This window comes from Puma concolor, chromosome B1 (assembly GCF_028749965.1).
Source record: "Puma concolor isolate L17-30 chromosome B1, mPumCon1.1.hap2, whole genome shotgun sequence".
Taxonomy (NCBI): domain Eukaryota; kingdom Metazoa; phylum Chordata; class Mammalia; order Carnivora; family Felidae; genus Puma; species Puma concolor.
In genome coordinates this window covers 122,940,997-122,967,015 of record NC_141670.1, presented here as the reverse complement: position 1 = coordinate 122,967,015, position 26,019 = coordinate 122,940,997, and the positions used below count along the sequence as shown (strand labels likewise).

The window sequence follows — 26,019 nt, the reverse complement described above, 5'->3', positions numbered from 1 at the left end:
CTGCTCTCCGTCTTTTTTTTTTTTTTTTTTTCCAACGTTTATTTATTTTTGGGACAGAGAGAGACAGAGCATGAACGGGGGAGGGGCAGAGAGAGAGGGAGACACAGAATCGGAAACAGGCTCCAGGCTCTGAGCCATCAGCCCAGAGCCTGATGCGGGGCTCGAACTCACGGACCGCGAGATCGTGACCTGGTTGAAGTCGGACGCTTAACTGACTGCGCCACCCAGGCGCCCCATCTCCGTCTTTTAATTTGACCTTCTAGGAGACCTTTCCCTATGTCCAACAATCTACTACTCACTCTAAGGACGTGGCACTTGACCTACACATCGTGAGCTTCCAGGAGGGTCAGACACTTCCCTTGTCTGGCAAAGAACTTCCCTCAAGCTGCTATGCTTAAGGATCAGGAGCTCTTTTCTCTCACCAAAACTGGGTCACTTTACAGATAGTGGGGAGAGATAGTGTGGAACTAGTTCACGGTGGCAGCTGACCAAGTTCTATTGCTGGCAACACGGATGGAAAATGGCCTATGTTAAAGTCCAACATGAAATTGCAAACAACTAAAATAATAATAAAAAGTGCTGCCAATGGTATGCTAAAAAACTTTCGAAATTTAAGGAACATAGTGCAGAGCATATTGGTTTACTTGATGATCTCTCGGCTCTGCGTGTCTGGTCAGTGTAGGAAACACAGCAAAGGGAAGGAGATATGAAGCAGAAACCTCAGCTCTGTGCTCTCTTAACTCTTGGAGACTCACATCCCCAAGAGGATTGTCAGAGTGGTTTTTAAATTAAAAAAAAAAAAAATGTAGCAGAGCTGCTAAGTGTTTTATTTCTGAAACCCTCGCCGTCCATGACCATTGACAGACCGTCTTCTGTAGGTCCTGCGAAGCTGCCAAAGCAGGGAAATGTGTTATGTTGCATGGATTCATCTCTCACTCCTCATTCACTCCTATTTTCCACGGCACTTTGATCTTTTCTTGTTTTCCACGCCACATTGGTCCCTGCGTATCCTGGGCCAATTGGCATGCTTCTGTTAAAGAAGGATTTTGCTAATAGTATCCTAGCTGTTCTGACTTCTCCTACACTGTCTCGTCCATCCTATCGCGATATACTGTTGGTTACTCTAAATCCTGCTGTTGAATCTTGCTGATACAAGCTTGACTGCCTAACTTTACATTCTTTACGTTATCTATAGATTTACCAAACATCTTTGTTCCAAAGAGTTCAAATTTTTTCGAAAAAAAAAAAATGTTTTTATCAGATGACATTTTGTTTTAACAGTTTGACAAAAAGGTAACCATTAAGGGGCATCGGAGTGGCTCAGTTGGTTAAGCACCCGACTTCGGCTTAGGTCGTGATCTCACAGTTGGTGGGTTCGAGCCCCGCATCCGGCTCTGTGCTGACAGCTAGGAGCCTGGAGCCTGCTTCCGATTCTGTGTCTCCCTCTCTCTCTGCCCCTCCCCCACTTGTGCTCTGTCTCTCTGTCTCTCTCTCTTTCAAAAATAAAATAAAACATTAAAAAAATTAAAAAAAAAAAGGTAACCATCAAGAATTTAGGCTAATGTGTTAATGTTGCCTACTGTGTAAAGGCTAGTTGAGATACAGGTTTTAGTTTGAAAAAGTAAATCTTATCAAGAGATACTTACCCGAACAGAATGGCTTAAAAGACTCTCCAAACTAGCTGTGTTACACTGCACAAATTGCTAGGCCTTTCCAGGCCTCTATTCTGCATCAGAAATAAGGAGTGGAAGATTCCACTTGCCTCTGGGCATTAAAATGCAACAATTCTTTGAATTTATAAAATAAAGAGCAAGTCTGGCATGCTGCCTGAGGACTGCTAGGACTCACATTTCAGATGCTCTTGGCTGTGTGTTTCTAGAAATCAATTTCCTCATTAGTCCTCTTTCAACTTATTTTGAAATTTAGCCTCTGAATTTTTTTCTGGCTTATTCCCCCCTGCAGCCCAGTTCCCCACATTTATTTCTAGAAACCAGCAGCTTCTATAGGTGCTTTAAAACAAAGCTGTATCATGGGCGCCTGGGTGGCGCAGTCGGATAAGCGTCCGACTTCAGCCAGGTCATGATCTCGCGGTCCGTGAGTTCGAGCCCCGCGTCAGGCTCTGGGCTGATGGCTCGGAGCCTGGAGCCTGTTTCCGATTCTGTGTCTCCCTCTCTCTCTGCCCCTCCCCTCGTTCATGCTCTGTCTCTCTCTGTCCCAAAAATAAATAAAAAACGTTGAAAAAAAAAAAAAACAAAGCTGTATCAGCCACTGAGAGCTATACGTGGCATTATCAGAAAGAGAATTTCATGGAAGAATAACTTTGAAGGCAGTGAGCTTCTGGCCTTTGTTTTCTTTTTTAGCCCACGGAACCACTGTCAGACATAAATGCGATTTCTGTGCTTTGTTTGAGTTGGGTAACTCGGTTTACATGAATATTTTATCATTATACATTAACTTTATCTGGAACATGATTTTTTAAAGAGTTCTGTTTGAGTAAGAATGTTTTTATTATGCCCTAGGCCTCGCTTTTCTATGGAAATGTGTGCTCAGTGTTATAATAAAAGTCTATTGGCAAATAGGATTAAAATAAAAGCACTTTATTTTGAAAGCAACTTTTCAACAATACTGTGTATAAGGCCCTGATAGAGTTTTTAGGCTCTTAATGTTTAGAGGTTTGAGAGAACACTCTTCTATCCCACAGAGGCAGCATATCTGCTGTATTTCATAAAGGAAGATGTCTAGGCCTTAAATTAGGTAGCTTTGGACTTTAACCTCATGCTACCCCTTAGCTCAGCGCCATTGGATAAGTCATTTTACCTTAACGTTTCTCCTATAGGGTGAGGGCAGTAATAATTACTTCCCAAGATTAGAGCCAAACACCATCTAGCCCACAGGAGGCACCAAGCAAATGGTTTGGGGATGAGTTTCTATTAAGATATGAGGGAGATTTCAGTTCTTTAGCCTCAGGGTACCATACATTTGTTTTTCTTTTGGACTTGAAGTAAGAATTCACTAGGTACAACCTGCTAATGGTTTCCTTCATACCTAAAACCTGCCTTTCATCATATCCCTAGCCTTAAAAATTAACTGTCAGCAAAGTGAGTTAGTGATTTATTAGATTTGTTTGTTTGTTTTTAGCTGAACAATGCTTCAGTTGAATTCTCCATTATATAACTCAGTTTGCTTCTCTACTGGTTTTCTGATTTGAATCATGAACATTTCTCTCCTTCTCTCTCCCTCCTTCCTCTATGCTTTTCTTTCTTCCTTTCATTCAACATGTATTTACTGAGGGTCCGTTACGGGCCCAACATTGTTCCAGGTCCTAGGGAAAAAGTGAAAAACAAACTAAGAGGTCTGTTTTAAATGAGATGTTCTGAGAAGGCCAACATTTGATGAACATTTTTTATATGACATTGGTTCTATTATTCTGTTACCTTTACCCAGAAGCTTCTGAAATGCTCCTGGTTCTCAAGCCATGTCTCAATTTTGAGGCTACATTTTCTAGACATATATGGCCACCTGGCTTTGTCTTAACCTCATCACAAATTCCATTTGGTTGCTTTTCAAAACTGCTTGGGAGGTCACATATGCCAAGGGTGGCTCTACCCACTTTTTCCTATAAACCCTTCCAGTTGAACTTTTCAACATGGACCGAGAAGCCATTAGTGGGTGGATGTGATGGTTAATTTTATGTGTTAATACTGGGCATGGAATCCCCAGATACTTAGGTAACCATTATTTTCTGTGTATGTCTGTGAGAGTGTTTCTGGATGAGATTAGTGTTTGTTTTTGTTTTCTTTTCCAAGGTTTTATTTAAATTCTAGTTAGTTAACATATAGTGTAACATCAGTTTCAAGGGTAGAATTTAGTGATTCATCACTTACATACAACACCAAGTGCTCATCACAAGTGCCCTCCTTAATACCCGTCACCCATTTAGCCCTTCCCCTCCATTCACCTCCCTTCCAGCAACCCTTCATTTGTTTACTGTAGTTAAGAAAGTCTCTTATGGTTTGCCACCCTTTCTCTTTTTTTTTCTTTCCTTCCCCTATGTTCACCTGTTTTGTTTCTTAAATTACACAGATGAGTGATATCATTTGTCTTTCTCTGACCGACTTGTTTCACTTAGCATAACACACTCTAGCTCCATTCACATTGTTGCAAATGGCAAGATTTCATTCTTTTTGGGGCTGAGTAATATTCATTGTGTGTGTGTATGTGTGTGTGTGTGTGTGTGTGTGTGTGTGTGTATATATATATACACACACATATACCAGTTCTTCATTATTCATTCATCAGTCAATGGACATTTGGGCTCTTTCCATAATTTGGCTATTGTTTGTAATGCCACTATAAACATTGGGGTGCATCTGCCCCTTTAAATCAGTATTTTTGTATCTTTTGTGCAAATACCTAGTAGTGTAATTGCTGGGTCATAGGGTAGTTCTATTTTTAGCTTTTTGAGGAACCTTCATACTATGGCTATACCAGTTTGTATTTCTACCAACAGTGTAAGAGAGTTCCTTTTTCTCCACATCCTTACCAACACCTGTTGTTTCCTGTGTTGTTCATTTGGGATTAGCATTTGAATCTGTAGACTGAGAAAGCAGATTGGTCTTCATAACATGGGTGGGCATCATCCAAGCCACTGAAGGCCTGAATAGAACAAAAAGATAGAGGAAGGGAGAATTTACTCTCTGCCTGACTGCTTGAGCATGCATATTCATTTTCTATCTTCAGACTGGAACTTACATCATTGGTTCTCCTCTTCTCAGGCCTTTGGATTTGAACTGAAACTATATCACTGACTTTCCTGGACCTTCAGCTTGTAGAGCAGATCATAGGACTTCTCAGCCTCCATAAATGTGTGAGCGAATTTTTTTTCTCTCTCTCTCATACGTGTGTGTGTGTGTATGTGTGATGTATATATTACCAGTTCCCTTCTTGCCACCATGATGGAAATACGGCCCAGACTTGGAAAATTCTGGTACCTTACATCCTATGCCTTCACAAGCTGAGAAAATCCTACGAAATGGGTATTACTATAATTTATAGATGTGGAAACAAGGTCAGAGACATTAAGTAAGTTGCTCAAGGTCATCAGCTAATAAGAGGCAAAGCCTGATTTCAATGCCCATGTTCTTTCCACTGTTCCACATTACCATTTATATTATAACACTTGTTTTAGAGAGCACGACTATTGCTTCAGATGCCGTAACTGAGATGATTGGCAATGCTTCTTTTCTAGCTACCTGAGACCTTGTACGTTTAGCCAGAGCTCCCATTCAACTGAAAGATGAAGTTGAATCAAGTAATCATGAAAAAATGAATGTGAACAAACTTTAAATAGTAAAACTTCATTAACATAAAAAGGGGATTATAAAGCAATGGCAGGAGCCATATGTTATTTTTGTTTGCTCTGCATCTGTTCTTTCAGGAAATTGCCTTACTCCCCATGTGGTTCTGGACATATTTTCAATCAACTCACTTGGCATCCAGGTGCCAGCACCCCCAGCTCCCTTCCTGCCACAGTGATGAAAATGTGACCTACTCTTATATCCCAGGCTACTTGGTGCCTCTGAAGAGTGGAGTCATGACTGAAGGAAGGCCAATGAAAATCTTTTGCCAGGACTGGTATATAGATGTCAGGAGAGGAAAATTGATTTTGGTTGAAGGGCATACATTTCTACTGATGCTAACCATTTTTCTGAAACATAAGGTCTACAGTATGATATATACACACATGTATGTACATGGAATATACATATATACACATATATCATATTTCTGCCTCTCTCTTTCTCTGCCTAGAGACCTAAACAAATTCTGATTAATAGGGGCATTTCAAGAGGCCATGGAAAGAGGGGGAGTTTAGAGGTTATGTCCTGAGCTGATGAGAAAAAATGAGGCCTAGAAAGTCTTAATGCATGCCTGGATTCATGGATCCAGGGTTAAAATTTAAATCAGTATCTTATTTTGTTGTTATTTCGATCAAACTACCCTGCATTAATCTTTCAGAGGTCCACTAAGTTTGCCTGAGTTGGTAGGGGAGGTAGTGAGTATTTATCATATTCAGGGAGCCGTGCTAAGTGTTGCAAGCAAACGATGATCCCTGGTCTCATGGAGTTTAAGACAAACCATGAGAGCTGTTCTGGTGCCTGTTGTGTTCCAGGCATTATCAAGGCCCAGGCAGGATAGCGTCTAACAATAGGATTTATTACATGTATTTCAAATCAATGATTTTGTTTATTCATCCTTTTTTAAAAAATGTTCATTTAATTTGAGAGAAAGAAAGCATGGGAACATGCCTGCACCCTCAAGTGGGGGAGGGGCAGAGAGAAAAGGAGAGAGAGAATCCTAAGCAGGCTCCACACTGTCTGTGTAGTGTCCAACACAGGGCTCACTCCCACCAGCCACGCAGGGCTCGGTCCCACCAACCGTGAGATCACGACCTGAGCTGAAATCGAGAGTAGGTCGCTTAACCTACTGAGCCACCCAGATACCGCTTTTTTATTCATTCTTGAATGAGGATGTGATGATATTACAGGATACCCAGACATCACTGAAACCGGAAAGTAGGATGTTATGGTGAACATCCTGCATTTGATTCTTGCTCTCTTGTAGATTGCATTCTTGCTCTCTTGTAGATTGCATTCTGGCTTCATCTTGCCAAGATGAAGCTTCTAAACACAGAATTATTTACGTAAGTAGGAAAATAATAAAAGTACTTATGTTATATTTGCATGTGTTGTAACAATCCTGTGAGCTAGTAACCGGTTCCTGCCCATGTTCCAGGTCTTAGGAGGCTTTGTAGCATCACCTGATTTTCAGTCAGCATTCGTGCAGGAGTCCAACAAAACGTGCATGGTGGCTGCTTTTTATTATTATGGTTATATCTGCATTAACGGTGACAGTTCTGTATTCTTACCCTTCAAACAAAAATTTTGTAAATCTCCGCTCAGATGACCAGCCTACTGTCCATAGCAACCCTAATTTGGATCTAAGTCAATCCTTTTCCATTTCTGTGCCAGCTGTTAGGCTACAGAAGAGGAGACACATACAATTTGTGGACTTCACACCCATGTAGCATATTTCTACTGAGGAATTCAAGGCATTCTGGATTTTTATTCCTTTTAATTTAAAATAACTCTGAACTTTAAGATGGAAGAGGTAGTTTTCGTGTCTACGAAGTGGAGAAGGTACCTGAGCACAGGGTACCTTACTTCATGCTATGGCTCTGTTGCTGAAAAATGATACCTAAGCTGGATGCTTGCAAATCAAGCAGGGGAAAGTGGTGATAGAGGTTGCAAGGTAAAGAGATTATATAGTGAAAATGCTAATAAAACATACTATCCCTCTATTTAATTTTTACTTAGAAATTCAGCTTTATGTGCATTTGGCCTAAGGAAATAAGACGTGTCTAAACTACATTTCTTGGACTAGAGTTGTTAGTAGAAGCTTCAGTCTGAGGCTCCTTGTCCAGGATTTTGTTGAGATGTCAGTGGCATTTGTCTGTAGGAAAAAAAAAAAAATAAAAGCTTCTTATTCTGGCCAACAAGATTTTTCAAGATCAGGGCATCACCTATACCTCCAATCGTATTTTTCGGGTACTGACTATTTTTATATAAATAAATATATAAAATATATACATTGTTAGTTCTGCAGGCCCCAATTCAGCAGATTGGCAGGTAGTATTGAAAAGCTGTGATCCCTGCACTCCTCTGGCTCTCCATCTATAAGTATGAAGTTTGGCATGCATATATGGAACATCGTTCTTCTGGAATAGGAATTATTCCATTTCTCTAAGCATTAACTGCCTGGTGTGAGCCCTTGAGTGCCCAGGTGTTCACAAACATCTGTCTTTTCATGCCCCTTGAGAATCTGCCCTGTATTTTCCTGTTGCACTCGAGCCAACTTAGAACCCATCCCTTTCCAGCCAATCTCGTCTCCCTGGTCTTTGGTTCTTTCTTCTTCTGTTTCTGATTTGCCCTGATAATCTTTCTCAATTTTCTGCCTCTAAATGCATCCTAGCAACATACAGCCTCTTGTTTATACATTTTTCTTGTCTTTAGGACTTTGTTGGTATTGTGCTTTTGCCTACAATGTCTTAGTCAATCAAACTTCCGCATCTTTGAAGACCCAAGTCAGATGTCAATTCTTCTAGAATCACTTCCTCAGTCCATAGCCTAGGTAAATTTTCTTCTTTTATTCTTCCAAGGTAAACTGAATGATAATTTCTTGTTTTTTTAGTTATTTAAATCAGCTTTATGTAAGAATTTCCAACATTAACAACTCTTTTGTAATTAATTAATTAATTTAGAGAGAGAGTGAGAGAGCATAAGAGCAGGGTAGGGGCAGAGAGAGAGGGGGAGAGAGAGAATCCTAAGCAGACTCCGCACTGTCAGCACAGAGCCTGATGTGGAGCTCAAACTCGCGAACCACAAGACCGTGACCTGAGCCAAAATTGAGAGACGCTTAACCGATTGAGCCACCCAGGCATCCCCAACATTAACAATTCTTATAAAAAGCATGCGAGCACAGAACACAGAACTGCATCCAACAGCATTCTTATGGGTCGGTAGCAGACATTAGGACTTCAACCCTTCTTTGTGACACCCTTAAGCTCCCTGGTGAACTCTACTAACAAGTACTCCTGCAAAGCACACCACAAGCTCAGTTCAAGTTCTCAGCCCGCCAGCTTCAGTTTCCGTGACCACACTTACAGATCAGTAACAGAAAAGACCCCCTACCGCTCAGCCTTCACAGCAGTTGACAAAGGGGTGGGGGAGATACCAGTATTATTTCACTTAAGACATTCAACCAACACGGGGTATCTAAGAACAAAACTCACCGAAGGTCTCCAACAGATGCGGACGTCCTTTGAATGCAAAAAACATTCGTACGTTATTTGCTATCATTGCCATCTGCACACTCTGTCACCAAAGCCATAGGATTGAGAGATAACATCTCACCAAGTTGAAAAATATCCGTTATGCATGGGCTGCATGGCTCTCTCCTGTTCTTGCTCATATTGGCCTTTGAAGCCTTGGCACCGCCATCAATTCCACACAAAGTTTCAGAAGTTCCTACAGCCTTCTGGTTCCATAGCACAGCCCTGTGTTCATAGCATTGATACGACTCCGTGAAATAAAGAGTAGCGGATAAAAATGGGACGGCTCCTGTCAAAGACACAGCCTGTGCAGGGCAGTGACAGATTCTTGATTCAGAAAGCAAGTAGACAGAGATATTCCCGTGGCAGAGTATTTACAGCACTATTTGCAATGAAGTGCTTCCTCCACAAACATTTGAAATGCGATGAACTGCAAAGATTAAATGAAGGCTTCATATCGTACTTTTGCATATGAAGGGAGACAAGTGTGAAAAAAACAAAAGAACTAAACACGGTGACAGCGTGATGGCCAGAAAAGATTTTCTTAAGGAAAAAGTCTATATGGTGGGGTTCAAACTAAAACAAGGAGAAAATAATGTAGTTCTTATTTATTTATTATTTATTTATTTTTGAAAATCGTGTAGTTCTAATCAATGGTTTCCATTTTGAACATGCGAAGAATTCACTTAACAAGCACAGGGATAAAATATTATAGGAGAAACCTTTTTTTTTAAACAAATTAAAAAAAGTTTTTTCTTAATATTTTATTTTTTGAGAGAGAGAGAGAGAGAGAGAGAGAGAGAGAGAGAGAGAGAGAGGCAGGCAGAGGGAGAGGGAGACACAGAATCCTAAGCAGGCTCCAGGCTCTGAGCTGTCAGCACAGAGTCAGACACAGGCCTCGAACTCACAAACCAGGAGATCATGAGCCAGAGTCAGACACTTAACTGACTGACCCACCCAGGGGCCCCTAGAGGAGAAACCTTTTGATATCGATTACAGCGTGTTGGTTCTTACCAATCGGGCAAATAGCAATTCACTTGTAAACATTCAATATTTCTACCTTTTGTAACAACACTTCTAAAAGTCCTTTAGCTTTTCCTCTTTTTCTACAGAAAAAGGTAAAAAAAACAAAAACAAATACTCCAGAATATACTCCACACTGAACAAACCAATTTTGAGAAGTCTTAGTACATCTGTATTTTACATTATGCTTAACATATGTTTGGAAACATTTGAATTCCCGCCAGCCTATACCAACCCCACTGTCTACATTCCTCAGCCAGAAGATTTAGAATCCACACTTGAGCCAAAGCGTCCACTGAAACCGCTGCCTGGCTTTGCATGTAATGCAGAGCCCCAGCCAATTGCTGCACCTGAATGAGAATTGCTTAGAGGAGTTATTTTCAGAACCAAAGGCCTGACTTGGCTCCCTCTGCATGTTACCCTGGATTCGGTTCTCACCCGATGGGCCTGAACTGGGGACGAACGTGCCCATCATACCCTAGCAGCTCTACGGTGCTGCTGGCGCTGCAGCGTCACTGCTGGATTAATGCTAGAAGCGCCAGGGTTCATCCTTCCACCCATATTCCTACCTTCATCGTTTCCCAAACCAGCTCCACCCCCTCTCCTGTTACCAAATCCACCCTGATTCCCAAAGCCCCCTGGATTGCCACCAGCTCTTCCACTTTTAACTGTCCGTTGCTGTTGTGCTTAAGTTCAGCATCGGCTATGTGGACACCGGGTCCTTTAATGATCAAGTCCCGTCCACAAAGAGACTGGGCCACCTGATCATCTGCCAATGTGGCAAAGGCAAAAGCCCTGAACGGTTTGGGACTGAAGACACCGACCACCTCCCCGTACTGGCTGAAGAACTGCCGCAGCTCCTCAGCAGTCACGTCCCCTCACGACGCCCATCAGACACCTTCCTGCTTCTCAAAGCCTTCCGTGGGCTTTCCTTAGAATGAGGAAGTTTAGAGTGACACCTTCATCCATCCATCACGTGTCTCTGTGGCATTATTTTCACCTAGGTTTTATATTCCGGAAAATGAACAAAGCCAAACCCCTTTGAATGGCTAGTTTTAATGTCTTTCTTGACCTGAACCATAAGAACTTCTCCAAAGGCACTAAAATATTCTTTTAGATCCTGTTCAGTTGTTTTTCATGGGAGGCCCAACATTATTAAGTTAGACCTTTTCTGGACAGCTCTTTTCACTTGCCCTGCTGATAAAGCATCTGTCTCATCCATTTTTCTCTTGTTATCTTTGGGATAGTTGACAAAATACACCAGATTCCCCCAGCCAGGATCGGGGCATGCAGAATTCCTTCTACCAGCTGGACACCTCTCATCCACTGAGACGCTGGATTGCTGTAGCGTGGTCCACATGCCCCTGGAAACTAGGCTGTAACCATGGAAAGCAGCAATGTCTCATCGTCTTCTGATGGTATTTCAACAGGCTCATCATTCTCATCTTCGGTTACCTGAATATATTATTTGGGTACAACATCGTATTTTTCCACTAGGCTGCTGCTAGGAATTCTGGCAAGGAATCCAAAGCAGCAAGGGATCCAAGAGCAGTCCAGCTACCCCTTCACTCCTACCGTAATTTCCTGTTTGCATATAGATTTCTTTTTAAAAAATTGTTTTAATGTGTATTTATTTTTGAGAGAGAGAGAGAGAAAAAGAGAGCAAGTAGGAAAGAAGAAGAGAGAGAGGAGCCACGGAATCGGAAGCAGGCTTCAGGCTCCGAGCTGTCAGCACAGAGCCCAACGTGGGCCTCGAACTCATGAACTGTGAGATCGACCTGAGCCGAGGTTGGATGCTTAACCGACTGAGCCACCCAGGTGCCCCTATATACTTCTAATAAGATTCTGTTTCAGTCCCATCCCATTCCCACCCTACTAGCCTGTGAAATGCCTCAAGATAAGGGCCAAAGCATTTATCTTTGTATGACTAATACTCTAAGATATTGTTAGACTTTCAGTAAATGTCCCCTGGATGACTGAATGCTCCTTGGATTCCTAGTCACTAGCTGGGGTCTTTATCAGCCTGGAAAGTGTTTTCTGGAATCATGACTCTTGCTCATTGGCTATGAGTCTTTACCGTGGACTCTCCCCTCAAATCAGACAATGCAGAATGGGGCCACATTAGAGAAGATCCAGCTTCACCATTTCCTCATGAATGTTATGGTATGCCAGGACCTTTGAAGAGGGGGGTTGGGGTTGCTAGGAGAGAGTTTCCTTTGGCTTGTCTCTGTGGTCTGTATCCACTCATTTCTGTATGACTTCCCCTCTTCATGGGCCCATTTTTGGGTACCCAGCAGATCCTGATGTCAGAGACACGTAAATTATAAGATAAACTGTTCCCTCCAGAGGCCATACATGTTCTGATCTTTATACCCCCTTTTATATTATATCTTTCTGGCATGCTCTCCACCAACTTCTCTGTTTAACCAAACCCTACAAATCCAAATTTTATTTCAGGCTCTATCTCCTTTCTGAAGTATCTTTAAGCTTATATTAATCCCCTCTCCTTTGTACTCCTTTTGGTTTCTAGAATCCCAAACTTGTTCTCATCTTTCCTTTGTGTTGTCGGTTTCTACATACCTGTGCTGTCTTCTCAATAGGATTATCACCTTCTCCAAGGTGAGTGTTTTAACTTGAGAATGCCTAAATTTAGAACATGTGGGAACCTCAGTGACAGACCACAAGAGGGCAGGGGTTGGGAATGGCAGAATCAGGTCAGATATAGTGGGGGGAGAAGTTGACCTGTCCACAGAGGTTGGGCTCTCAGGGGCCTTGGGGTTGGCCAGTGCTCTAAGTCCCAGAGATATGGGGAGGTCAGGGATGGTTCGTGCCAATGTTGGGATCTAGGAGTTCAATCTGCTGTGTGGAGTGGGGCAATGTGAGGGACCCTGGGCAGCGGGATTTTATTGAGGCCTCAGTTAAACAATGCTCTCCTGTTAGGAAGCCAGTCAGGCTGTTGGAGCAGGGAAGACTCTGGCAAAATCTAGATAGAGTGGGAAGAAAGACTCCCAGATCAGTAGGAAACGGGGTTGGTCTAGTAAGTTGAGACAGAAGCCCAAACAACATGATGGAGGTGAGGAAATGGTGGGAGGAGGGGGAGCAAGGGAGAGAAGAGGAGGAAGGGACATAAGGAAGGGGAAATGAGGAGTATGAAGAGAGGCTAGCGGTGTGAGAGAAGAGAAAGGAGAACTAGTTGAAGAGGAGAGAAGAGAAAGAGAAGAAAAGGCAAATAAAGGTAAAAGAGAGGAAAGAGGGAAGAAGAGAAACAAGATTAGAAAAGGAGAAGCTAAGAGAAGAGAAGGAAATGGGGAGGCTTATCCCTGCACACCACCTGCCTGAATACAGTCCAACCCAACAGTCATGCTAAGAGGGTGGGTCAAGTTGCATTCCATCTCTGTAAAATCACTATCAACCTTTACCTCCCAAATAGCGACTTGGATGTGGACCACTGCCGTTTTTCTCTCTCTCTCTTTTTTTTTTTTTTGTAGAGCGTGAATAAAAGCTTTCAAGAAAATTTGGCTGCATTTAATTTGCATTCTATATACCTTCTCCACTGTGTGTACATTATTTTCATTAAGTGTACGTTGCATATATTGTACACGTATTCCTCATTGGGCACAAATGTGGTGTGATTGCTATACAAACACAGCTTTGAAACTGATTTTCTAACTAACTATACCAGCTGCTTCTAGCTTCACCACACTGTGACCAATAAGCTTTAACTCCTGTGTGCAGTTCTGAGTCTGCCTCAGTCACAACCAACTTGTAGGTTAGAGGCTGCTGATGCACTCCCTGGCCCGTTTAGAACTGGCTCATCACTGAACAGTGTCTAGATGACTGAGAAATGTGGTCACGATGCAGTTTTGACGGCCAAGTAAGAGCAGCATCAAGAGTCATTCATTCCCAGCACCCTCGCATGTTAGGTATGAAATAGATCAATGCAAGTAAAGTAATACTTGCATGCAACATGAGGCTGCCGGGAGGAATGAAGGACATGCCCTTACAGCAGTAACTCGCACAAAGCATCCGATGTCATCTACTATGCTTTTATTTGTATTGTTATTGCTTTTGTGCTTACATTTCAACATGCAATCTCTGGCCTGATCTTCACAGGTGCTCGTAGGGCTGACAGTGCAGGCATTCGAGCCTTGTTATACTCCTGGGGAAGCAGAGTTTGGCTCAGGTGATGCAGATACCCAAGGGGCCCCAGAAGTCCTCAGCTGCCTAGTGGAGTGCTCTTTGTACTCTTAGGAGCTACAACCCCTTAGACCGGCCGAAGAAAAATGATTATTTCTATATCCTTTCTAAATGGCCACAAAATAACATACGGTATGCCCTGACAACCCTCCAGTAAATGACTCTGTGTAGCTGTATATTGCTTGATATACTTTAAAATTTTTTAGTTTCAGCTGGGGCTTATTTCTGTGCTCTTTCTCCATTATCTTTCAACATTGGGAAAGTAATACTCAAAATTGTAAGGCTAAAGGGCCACTGGGAACAAGGGTTCAAAATAAAACTGGCTTCAAAACTGCTCCCAGTTTTATTAGGGTGTGTAAAACTGATATTTGGTGGTGCTTGTGTGTGGTTTCGAAGTTATCCCCTGTTGCAGTGAAAAGGCAAGGCGGTAAATCCAGGAGTAGAATCAGGACAGCCAATTTCTGGCTTGCTGTCTGACTCTTGACAAGTCGTTTAATATCCATGCCTTGTTATCTCCTAAATGCAAACTAGGGCAAGCACCAGGACAGGAATGGCATGGAACATTGTGATTACCGGCTATCAAAACATGTATTGGAACAATCTGTGCAGGAGCGACTTTTCCATATACATATCAGAATGTTAGATTAACAGGCTCACAGTTCAGATCCCCTCGGGACAATACCATTGAAGGCATTGGTTCGGGGTGTTGTACCTAAATTCTTATGCACTGTCTGCTTTCGGGTCTTGGGGATTTTAGGAGGGGACATATTATGAGCATAGCCACTGTCTGTGATGGATACAGATGAATTCTCTCCTCCTGTGGCCTCCAAGGGATTGCTGAAGAAAATATTGAGAAACTACTTTGGGTTTAACTCAGACAAAAGATTTTCCTACAAAAGACCTACAGGTAAGCACTGGCTGTGACTTGATGATACCTTTACTCAATGAGGTATTTCTGGCATATTTTAAGTATGTGAAACCTGAAGGAATAAAGAAACGTAAGTCCAAAGAGATAGTATTTCTCTCCTATCCGTGTATTTCTTTATCAACCTGGTCATGATGCCTACCTAACACCCTTAAATAAGGGTTTTATATAATTCCGTTGAGAAACAGAGTAGTCTCCCACCTTCCACAATTTTAAAGATCCTCAGAATAATCATATTGGGATAAAATTTGCTCGGGGATTGATTCATATTTCAAATTTATGGTGCTCTTCCCTATTGATTTTCACTCCCTGGGTGATCTCGTCTGGTATCATGGCTTCAAATACCATCGATGTGCTGACAGTCCCATTTTTATATCTCTGGCTGAGACCTTTCCTCTGAACTCCAGGTTATATACCCAGTTGCCTGATTCACACCTCCACTTGGTGTCTAAAATCTTCTTGAGCCTAACATGTCCAAAATGGAATTCTTGTTAACCCCCACTAAACCTGATACTTCCAAAGGCTTCTCCAACTCTGAATGGCAACTTCATTCTTGAGGTACTCAGTCCAAAAACTTGGCGCAATTCTTTCTTCCTTCCTATCTCACAGCCCATATTCATCTCTCTCAGCAATTCCTATCAGATTTACTTTTCAAAATGTACCTGAAATCGGACCCCTCTGTGTGGCCACTTTGTGCCACTGGTCCCAGCCACCGTCACCTTTCATCTTAATTATTATAATAATATTCTAACTGGTCCCCCTGTTTGTTTACAGCATAGAGTTTCCGCCATGGTTCTTCTAAAATGTAAATCAGGGTGTGGCACCCCTCTGCTCAAACCTTCTGGGACTTTCTGAAAATATGGACAGTAAAACAAAGCCCTTAAAATGACCTACAAATTTTGGAGTGCCTACGGCCTCCCTCACCTCTCTGTCCTCACTTCCTAACAGTCTCTCTTGTATTCTGTTCAAGATACTAGCCTGCTTGCTCTTCCTCCATAATGCCAGGCATGCTGTAGTCTTGGTTCTCTGCACTTTTTGTTTCTTTTTCCTGTAATGCTCTTTCGCCAGATCCTCTGGAGGTGACCTTTTACACTTGTCTGTCAACATTTAGATTCTGATTACTCCCTTCATTGACATCATTGGACTATGGATGGTAACAAAACTTGGAATAATGCACTGTTAGTTGTGATTCCCTCTCTGTCTCATCTTAGCAAACTGTCCTTTTGTAATTAGGCTTGAATTGTCCTAATTTGAATATGCCATCCTGCAATGACCCTGAGTGACACAATAATTACCATTATATTTAGCATTTATTGGTACTGTAGGGTAATAGACCTGCAAAATGGGATTCTGACAATGAGTTTCTCTTAAATTAATAGAGCACATGGAGAATCATCTTGCCAGGAGAAGGTGGGACATAGGCACTCCATGTAATGAAAAGATATTTCTATTACCCAGATTATCACTGATGGTGATATAAATGATATGCAGATGGGGGACACGGCAGTGGGAGATCACTGTGGCAACAATAGGGACTATAAAGATTGCGAGTGAGCTGGTTTCTTCTCTCCCTCGATAGCTTACTTATTAGGGGGGAAAATAAGAGATATAAACTTATATAACACACGTGGAGAACCAGATGGCCTCTATGAAAGATTTGAAGGAATTCCTTATCTCCTACTGTTGCAGGATATATTTGGCTAAGGCACAAGCCCAGGATCCGGTTGTAAGGGTTGAGGGATTGCAGAGTTAAATACTGAAGTCTGCCAGGTTTCTCTTCTATGGCAACTGGTAGAAAGGGACCTATACCCTGAAGCAGGGGATTGGGACATTTGAACACATACTGGGCTGAGGATTTTGACCCTCAAAATTCTCCTGAAATTTTCTTGCCTAGGGAGGTAGTGTCTGCCTCATACCTTTCCTCTAAGTAATGCTCCTCTGCATAAAAACTCTATAGTTATTGAACCTAAGGTGGTTGCCTCATAACCTAATGTTAATTTTTCTCACAACCCAACCTCAGGCCTTGTCATTCCTTCTAGACCTAAAATGAGAGGTTTTTTTTTTTTGTTTTGTTTTGTTTTGTTTTGTTTTTGTTTTGTTTTGTTTTTTTTTACAACATAGCACAGTTTGAGAAGCTCAAGACCTGCCTCCAGGAAGAAAGTGCATATAGAAAAGGACAGAAGAATTGACTAATCTGTATCAGCAGATGCAATTGTGTGGAATTCCAAAGGTTCTGTAGCAAGGGAAAAAACTATATGGTGGACCAGGTCGAAGTCATTTATGTGGGTCTACTTACCTGGAAGTTAGATGTCAATGTTATCTCCAGGACCTGGAAATACACTAATAGTCTACTAGGTTTCTTAATTGAATTCTATACTCATACATAGAACTCACTCGGCATATTGCAGAGGACAGAGTCTAAAGGCTTAGGAAGATGGAAATATTGGAATAAATATATTATAAATAAAACTGCTTAGCCACTACCTTGTCTTACCCTTTGGGAGGACCCAGAGGACCCATCATTCACCAAAGCATTAAGAAATGCATCAGGGGTGCCTGGGTGGCTCAGTCGATTGAGCATCTGACTTCATCTCAGGTCATGATCTTATAGTTTGTGAGTTCGAGCCCCGCATTGGGCTCTATGCTGACAGCTCAGAGCCTGGAGCCTGCTTCAGATTCTGTGTCTCTCTCTCTCTCTCTGCCCCTCCCCTGCCCATGCTCTGTCTCTCTATCTTTCAAAAATAAACATTAAAAAAATGATAATAAAAAAAGAAATGCATTGGTGTGAGGGATAACAGTATGGAAAGATCTATGATGGCTCCTCTTGGATCAGAGGTAATGAAGGGGATGATGCAATGTAATTGGGTACACTGATCTTAATGTGACTAGTAGGAATCGCAGAATTATAGAGGACATTACTAGCAATTAATTGTAGAAGAAGTGGTGGATGCTATTGCTATAATAAGCCATAGGACTTGAATGGTAATCATGGAATTTGGATTTGAGGAATCTGTGACAATGTTTAATTGATGAGGGAGTCCCTAGTAATAAAATATATGGCAGCCTACTAATGGACTGTTTGACATATAGAAGAGGAAAAAGTTTTGGCCCACAGTAAAGAAACCTAATTCACATTTTGAAGTGGATTTCATGCCTTCTTTACAATTTCTAAATTTGTTCAAATCTAAATTGGTTCAAATACCTCAAGTCTCTTAACGAAGGAGAAGTCCAGGTCTCTTTGTAGAAAGACATTATAATATGGAACTACCAATCCTATAAATCTTTTCCCAAGACTCCCCTGGGAGATCTGAAGCCATTTATTATGGTGACTGTGCATTGAGCCAAAGGTAAATGCCCAGATTTTCTGGAAGTTATTAGCTATCGTCCATGAACTGAAGCTAATCTGTCAAGACCCCAAATAGCTTTTTGTTTTCAGAAGCAGAAGGTCTGGGGATAAATACTACGATTATTTCCTCATTCAGAAAGTTTAGGGGAATTAATTTTCAGGAAGAGGCAAAATACCCATATTGACATTTTGACCTATGAAGTGGGGAGATATGATGGTAGAAAAGATTGAATAGAAATCCCTGAAACTGCCTCCAACCCTTCCCTCCCTCTTTCCATAAGATCAAAAGTGATATTCAATTCCTGGAGATATTGTAGAGATTAGTATCAGTATACAAATTTTGAGAAATAAAATGGTTACGCTTGCCATATATTACTTAACATTAGCCTATTTGACTGATACAAAAGCCAGATGTATTATGGAGAATAATAGTAGCCTATAAGCAAACTTAATCATGTAGTGATTATATTTGCAGCTGTGCTGGGATTCTATTTTAATAAGTGAGGGAGATCAGAAGCAGTTTGCATTTACATGGCAGAGACTACAGTATACCTTCAGTATTTTGCCCAAGGGCTGTGCCACTCTCTTACTCTATGTTATAATCTAGATGGGCCTTCATCATCTTGTTATTTTACTGAACATCTCACTTATCTACTATACTACATAATGGTGACACTGTTAGCTGGGTCTGGTAAGTAGGAAGTATAAAGCACTCAAGATATCTTAATAAGATGTATGCATTCTAGCGATTAAAATCTGTTATGTTTCAGGGTCTAAAATATGTGTTGTCTGGTAGGCATAATGTGATCTCTTTTCTGAAAAGCTACCACACCTTACACGACACTCACCACTTAGAAAATGGTATGCATCTAAAACCAGTTAGGATTCTGCAGCCAATGCATATATTTGGGGATGGTCCTCTCACTCATTTATTGGCAAATCATAAGGTTACAATTTTTGAGTGGGACCTCTAGGAAGAAAGGGCTCTGTGGCAGGTCTAAGTTGCAATGCAGGTTACTCTGCTATCTGGACCTAATAATATGGGACACTATAAATAAAGGAAGTATTTGTGGCAGAGAGAGGCTCTTTGAGCCTCTGGCAAATTCAGTACGAAAATCACAGCACAGGGTTCTGGAATGAGGCCATGTCCTTCTTTACTGACAAATATTTTCCATTTGAAAAATAACTCCTGGCTTGCTAGCTGGTTCTGATAGACACTAACCATTTGACCATGGGATATAAAATGACTATACAATCTGAACTTCACATTATATATAAAGTATTATTTGACCAACAGAATTTAAAGTTGGACATAAACAATAAAATTGAAATAGTATCCGCACATCCAGTCTTGAGCATATTCATCAATCTTTAGGAGCAGATTCATATTGTATTTGCTTCTCTTGTTTTGTCATCTTTTCCTCATCCACACTTATGACTGCATGGAGAGTTCAAAATGACTACTTAATTGTGGAAGCAAAGCATGGGCCTGATTTATGGATAGATCTCCATGCTTTGCTGGCACCAGATGAAGAAGGACAAACATTACACAACAATCACACTCAGTGGTGACCTTGAAAGACATGTGTGATGGAGTCATTATTACTCCATGATAACGTTAACAGCTGATGGGATTTCATAGGTCTCCCAAGATGAGAACATGTAGTTTTCAACTGGATGAAGGAAAAAAAATGAATGGTGAGGGGCAAAACATGTAGGTTTTGTTGAATATATTCCATGTGAAATTACAGATCAACTTTCACCCTTCTAAATTTTGATCTCTACCCTGGAAGAATGGTTTGTGTGGGCTACATCCCAGGCTTCTCTGGCTTTCAGCTGAGGCTGGCCAGTAGAGATCCCAGGTAGGTGATCAGAACGAGAGCGAGCATTTATTCCCATGGCTCTTTTCTTGTGAAATCATTGCAAATTAATTTAAATTTGACTCAACATCACTTTATTTCAAGGTAATTTAACTTTTTTCTATATGACTCTTTTCTTTTATGTCCTGATAACTGGTCCTTTCCCTTGTCCTTTTAGGCCTATGGGTAATGATAGCATTGTTCTAACCAGTTCTGAGTTACTGCACAACCCTTCTGGTTCAGAACCACCCTACCTACACCTTTGTAAGTGGGACCTTAATTTAAAAAAATCCTCTAAAAATTTCCAATTTGAGAGTGCCATCTGTTTCCTACTGGGAAATACACCTCGGGCAGTCTTCTTCCCTCTTAACTCCACTCTGTTCATTATTTAGAGCTCATGCATTTTCAAGTGACAAAAATATTCCAACTAACCTTGCTTAAGCTGAAAAAGCATAGGGATTTATTGCATCACTAGAAAGTCCAAGGGATAATTCTGTCACCAGGCATGGTTGATTCCAAGAGCTCACATGATGTTGGCAGGGTTCTCTCCTCTTGGCTTTAGTTTGTGTTGCTTTCCTTTTTTAGGCAAGTCCTTTCCACAAAGTGACAAATATGGACACTGGCTGTTCTGGCTTATGGTGGCTTTACAGATTACAATCCTAGGAAAAATAGTGTGAGAGATACTGCAAACATCCTAACACACATTGTGATGTGATTCCAATGGTGAACTGTTGGGTGTAGTTGAGGTGGCTTTCCTGGCTGTCATGTTGGCACTCATGCAGAATAAATGAACAAACTCTTCAGTCTGGCAGAGGAGTGGCTGTGAATAGAAAAGAACATTGCCTGGATCAGAGGAGGGCCATCTCCCAGCTCTCCACTGGAGCTGATTCTCTTTGAAGTATATACTTGAAATCAAGGAAGAATGTTGATAATAGAGGGTATAGGGCAAGCCAAAGGCCAGCTTCTCTTTTAACTGGAACACTCCTCTTGCTAGAATAGTGTCACTTGTCTGCCTCAGAAGAAAAACTGTTTTGGTAAATCCATTTGGAATGGCCTCTCAGCCTCAATCAGATCACCAAACTCAATAATATTGTGAAGAGGGATTCTCTTGGGTGAACAGTGAAATGGAACTGTTCAAAAGACTTCATGAAAGGCACAAAAGCCCTTTGCCAACCTTGCGTGTCTCTCTTTTTGGTAACCTTGCTGCAAATATAACTTGGAGCAGTTTGTATGAATCTTTGGGGTGACAATGGATGTAAGGAAACAAACTTGTCTGGGATAGAGGATGTATTGCACCTTCTGTGATATGAAATGCATAATTCAGCTGGATTATAGCAGCAGAGGGAACAGACAGGTAAGGTGGAGTGAGCTCCTGAAGGGAACGGCCCCCATTGTCATAATTGGTAGAGCCATGGAAAACCTTTGGGTTTTCTTATTCAAGCACAATGTGAGAGTGGCAGGCCTGAAAGACAGCTTTGGCTATGGCGTTAGTAGATTGGTGTTATAGCTGTTTATGAAAGAAATGCCTGGGGTCTAGACAAGGGAATTCACAGTTTACTGGAGAGAAAGTAAGACAAAGAGATAAAGAAACCGCTCTGTGCTGAAAACAGAATAATATATGCTAAGAAGTGGTAGATAGAATTCATTTGCCTTTTAAATTCTTGTTTGCGCACATCGAGCCAGGAACCAAAGTAGTGTAAAAATACAAATTGCATCTTTCACAGAGCAGATAACATTTTGTGACTGGAGATTTTGGCATGTTTTATTCAATAGATATTGGTTAAATTCTTTATCATTATGTACTTAGTACCTACTCTGAAAATTAGTGTGATATAATGGAAAAATATGGGTTTTGTGTCTGGCAAGGTGGGTTTTAGATACCTTTTCTGTCACTTAACTAGCTTTGTGCTTTTGGCCAAATTTCTGAACTTCGTGCATAAAACGCAGCACACAGCTCCCACCTGCTAGGATTGCTGTAGATATTGAATCAGGTAATGTGGACTAAGCGGCTGGCACAATGGTTGTTATACGAACAAATGGTTGCTGATATTACTACCAAACCCTTAATTAGAAGAGAGCCATTCAAAGCAGGATGGCATCATAGCTCTGGTTAGTTGACATGTATATCAACATTTACGCCTACCCACCTTCCCACTTTTAATTGTTTAAACTAATCGAGCATGTTAAGGTTCACCATCTTTCACTTTTTAGCCTACTCGGGAAAGGGGTTTGTCCAAGGGGTTTTTCTGTGGTCTGGTTTCATCCCCCACGGGGATCAAAAGGTGGTATATGCTTTGCGTGTCAGCCTGGCTCACAGACTGCCCTGGAGAAGATATAGCTTACCTCTGCTGAGATTTAGAAATCGAGACGTAGTTTGAAATTTCTGATCTACACCATGGGCTTGTTCCTGTACATCTCAATAGCTCAATATTCATTGTGTATTTAAATGTCAACGGAGCTTGACCTCTGGATCTCCCCTCATTTTGCCACCACTCAAAGCTACGGGTGCAGACCTTGTTATTGTTTCTACATTAGCAGATGAGAGAGGTACACTTAAATGACATATTTGTTCTTTTGTTTTAATGGAATGAATTAACTTGGGGGTGGGGTGGGGTGGCGGGAAGTGCTACAACAAGTGTGCGAGCAGGGGGCATGTGTGAATTAAGGGCAAGTGTCTCTTTTTTTAACGTGTATGCACGTTATTTAAGAAATGAATACAGCAAATTATATCTTTCTCATTACTATGGATGCCTTTGGATTCTCCCTCAGTTTAAAATTTGACTTGTGGAAACAATATTTCAAAAGTTGGGATTAGAATTCAATATAAGTAAACACTTTTCTTGACATTTTAAAATCAGAGACAACATATGGTAACTGTTGTCTGTGGATATATTCATTTTGGAAATTTTCTGTTGGCTTTCTGCTAATTCTAATTCAGAGCTAAGTATCCTGTTCTCATTTTCTTCTCAGTTATCTTGTATTTATAACTTCTTTCTGATTTTCCTATGTATGTAAAAGAGGTATCTTGAGATGTACATCAACACAACAGCGAACAGGGGGGCCTGGGTGGCTCAATCAGTTAAGCGTCCGATTCTTGGTTTCAGCTCAGGTCATGATGTCATGGTTCATGGGACTGATCCCCCCGCATCAGGGTCTGTGCTGACAACACAGAACTTGCTTGGGATTCTCTCTCTCCCTCTCTCTGCCCCTCCCCCCCAATAAATAAATGAACTTAAAAAAAAACTTAAAAAACAACAACAACAACAACAACAGCAAACAGGGACACAGTTGTGCAAAGCAGAAGTACCTCATTAAATTTATCTTTTTAAAAGTTACTTTTAAAAATCAATGACTTATTTTATAACGGCATACAACTAAAAATACTAGTTTTAATTAGTAAGTGCATTTGTTTAAAAATTTTTTTAACGTTTTTTCAATTTTGAGAGACAGAGACACAGAGCACGAGCGGGGGAGGGGCAGAGAAAGAAGGAGACACAGAATCCAAAGTAGGCTCCAGGCTCTGAGCCATCAGCACAGAGCCTGACGCCGGGCTCAAACTCATGAGCCATGACATCATGACCTGAGCCGAAGCTGGACGCTTAACCACTGAGCCACCCAGGTGCCGCAGTAAGTCTATTTCTTTATGTAAAACCTCCACACTAGACATTTTCAGGTTGCCAAAAACAGAGGCATGCTTAAGGCACCAAAGATCAGTGTTTATGGGGAGCATCTGTAGAAAGCGCATACGATCGCTAGAACATCATTGGCGAAGACAGGTAGCTCTGATTGTTCATCAAGTTTCAACAGATGCTGAAACGGCATTTCAACAGCAAATGCTCCATCACTGCCGTAATTCAGACCCTTCATCTCTGTTTCAACTGCTTCTACTTCTCCTTCCATTAAGGACCACCTGACCCTGTTTGTGAGTTTTATCCTCTAAAGGGAGGCAACCACAGAGACAGACTATGGGAGAGAAACTGAGAGAGGAGATATGGTTTGATGCCCTTTATGAAAATCTCTGCATCAAAACACCTGGTCAGCCTGTGGCTCAGGTACTGTCCTTTGGCCTAATTAGCTGTTGGCCAGAAGAGCAGGGTCATAAAGCATGAGATTACATGCCTGAGGGGCCATCTGGTATAAATTATGGTGTCTTATGCCTATTCCCTCTTTTCTTAGTGGAGGACATGGTCGTGGCAAACTTTCAAAGCAAGATACAGTTCTCTACAGTATATGTCACAAACTCAAAATACAGAATCTATTACCTTCCAGGAGCTTAAAACACACACCTTATTCCACAACCATCCAGATGACTGATATTAAAAAAGAAACCAAGAAAATAGCAAGTGTTGGCGAAGACGTGGAGAAATTAGAGCCCTTGCACACTATTTACCCCATAAAGGTTGTTGTGAGGATTACATGAGTTAATACAGCATTTAGAATAATGTCTGCAACATACCAAGCGCTCAACAAATGGCAGCTGCTCTTACAACCTGACTATGCATAAAATGTGATTTTTTTTTTTCCCTAAATGAATTGAATATATCCGAGTGACTTTGGTAGGTGCGTCTTCTTTTACATCTGAGATCAGGAATTTCTTAAAAAAATTTTTTTAGGGTGTATTCATTTTTGAAAGAGAGACAGAGACAGAGTGCTAGCAGGGGAGGGGAAAGAGAGAGAGGGAGACACAATCTGAAGCAGGCTCCAGGCTCTGAGCTGTCAGCACAGTGCCCAATGCAGGGGCTCGAACTCATGAGCTGTGAGATCATGACCTGAACTGAAGTCAGGCACTTAACTGACTGGGCCACCCAGGTACCCCTGAAATGAGGAATTTCTAATAGAAAGTCCTAATGTGCTAAATGTGAAAGAACAAACGTTCTTTGCCTTGGGAACGTAATAGGTTGGCTTCTTTAGTTCAGATGCAGCCATATATAAATCCATATATTATGATCTGTTAAGTTAGCGGCATTTTTTGCTTGTAATTTTCAATTTCACCACTAAAAGAAAATATAGTTCCACATTAGATACTTTGCTTTCTCAGGCCCAGTCATTAGATTTTTTCTAACTATCCTCTCTCAGTTACTCTGCGTTTGTGTTTATTGTAGAATGATTTAGTGAGCTTCTGAAACATGGTGGGGCATATCTAATTTTGCAAACCAGACCAGGCTAGACACAGAAGGATCACATTTGCATAATGGCCACAGTACAGCTAAACTTATAGCATTTTCCTTTGCATAACAATGACATTCAAATTATTATGCTGCTCAAAATATAGCAGTAAACTAACCCAGTCAGGTGTCCCAGTTTAATATAACATACTGTGGTCCTTTTCTCCCTGAACATACCTAATGACGCTCTTGTTTCTCCAATTTTTTCGTGTCAGAATCCAATAGGACATCTCACATGATTATGTGTGTGTGAGCCTGCTTGTGTATATGAGAGTCTTGTTTAAAACAAAAGAATCTGTTTTCCTGATTTGTCTTGACTCCTATTGAAATTATTCTCTCAACTTCTATTCTTATCGATGCAATTTAAATAATTTTTAAAAGCCTAGTAAATATGTACATATGAAAAGTAACGTTAGCAATTTGTGTAAACAGATACTATGATTTTAGAGTGTCATGTGCTTTCAAAATGTTCTCTTAAATTAGATATCCTGAGGATATAGCAATTGTCTTTGGCTGCCACAATGTCGTGTTGTTCAGTGACATATGGAAAAACCTAAAGCTATAGGTCTTTGTTGGGTTCTTTTTTCTCTTGAATAATAGTTATGAGCATGGGA

General features: G+C 41.1%; 2 long non-coding RNA genes and 1 pseudogene across 4 annotated transcripts in view; 1 reads left to right on the top strand and 2 right to left on the bottom strand.

The window, feature by feature from the left end:
- The window catches only part of LOC147581855 (uncharacterized), a 75,386-nt gene that overhangs the window by 5,779 nt on the left and 43,588 nt on the right, over window positions 1–26,019 (top strand). Inside the window, exons 2-5 of one of the 3 annotated variants that reach the window (XR_015250334.1) lie at window positions 4,776–4,867; window positions 8,073–8,190; window positions 11,557–11,731; window positions 14,868–15,017. This is a non-coding gene — a long non-coding RNA (uncharacterized LOC147581855). The remainder of the gene's footprint in view (window positions 1–4,775; window positions 4,868–8,072; window positions 8,191–11,556; window positions 11,732–14,867; window positions 15,018–26,019) is intronic. The other 2 variants (XR_015250335.1, XR_015250333.1) reach the window with 2 other exon arrangements.
- Window positions 5,327–9,215, bottom strand: LOC147581856 (uncharacterized). The gene is made up of 2 exons (XR_015250336.1): window positions 6,775–9,215; window positions 5,327–6,683 (listed from the first exon to the last, which is right to left on the bottom strand). It is a non-coding gene; the product is annotated as an uncharacterized LOC147581856 (long non-coding RNA).
- Window positions 10,157–11,374, bottom strand: LOC112858789 (TAR DNA-binding protein 43 pseudogene; annotated as a pseudogene).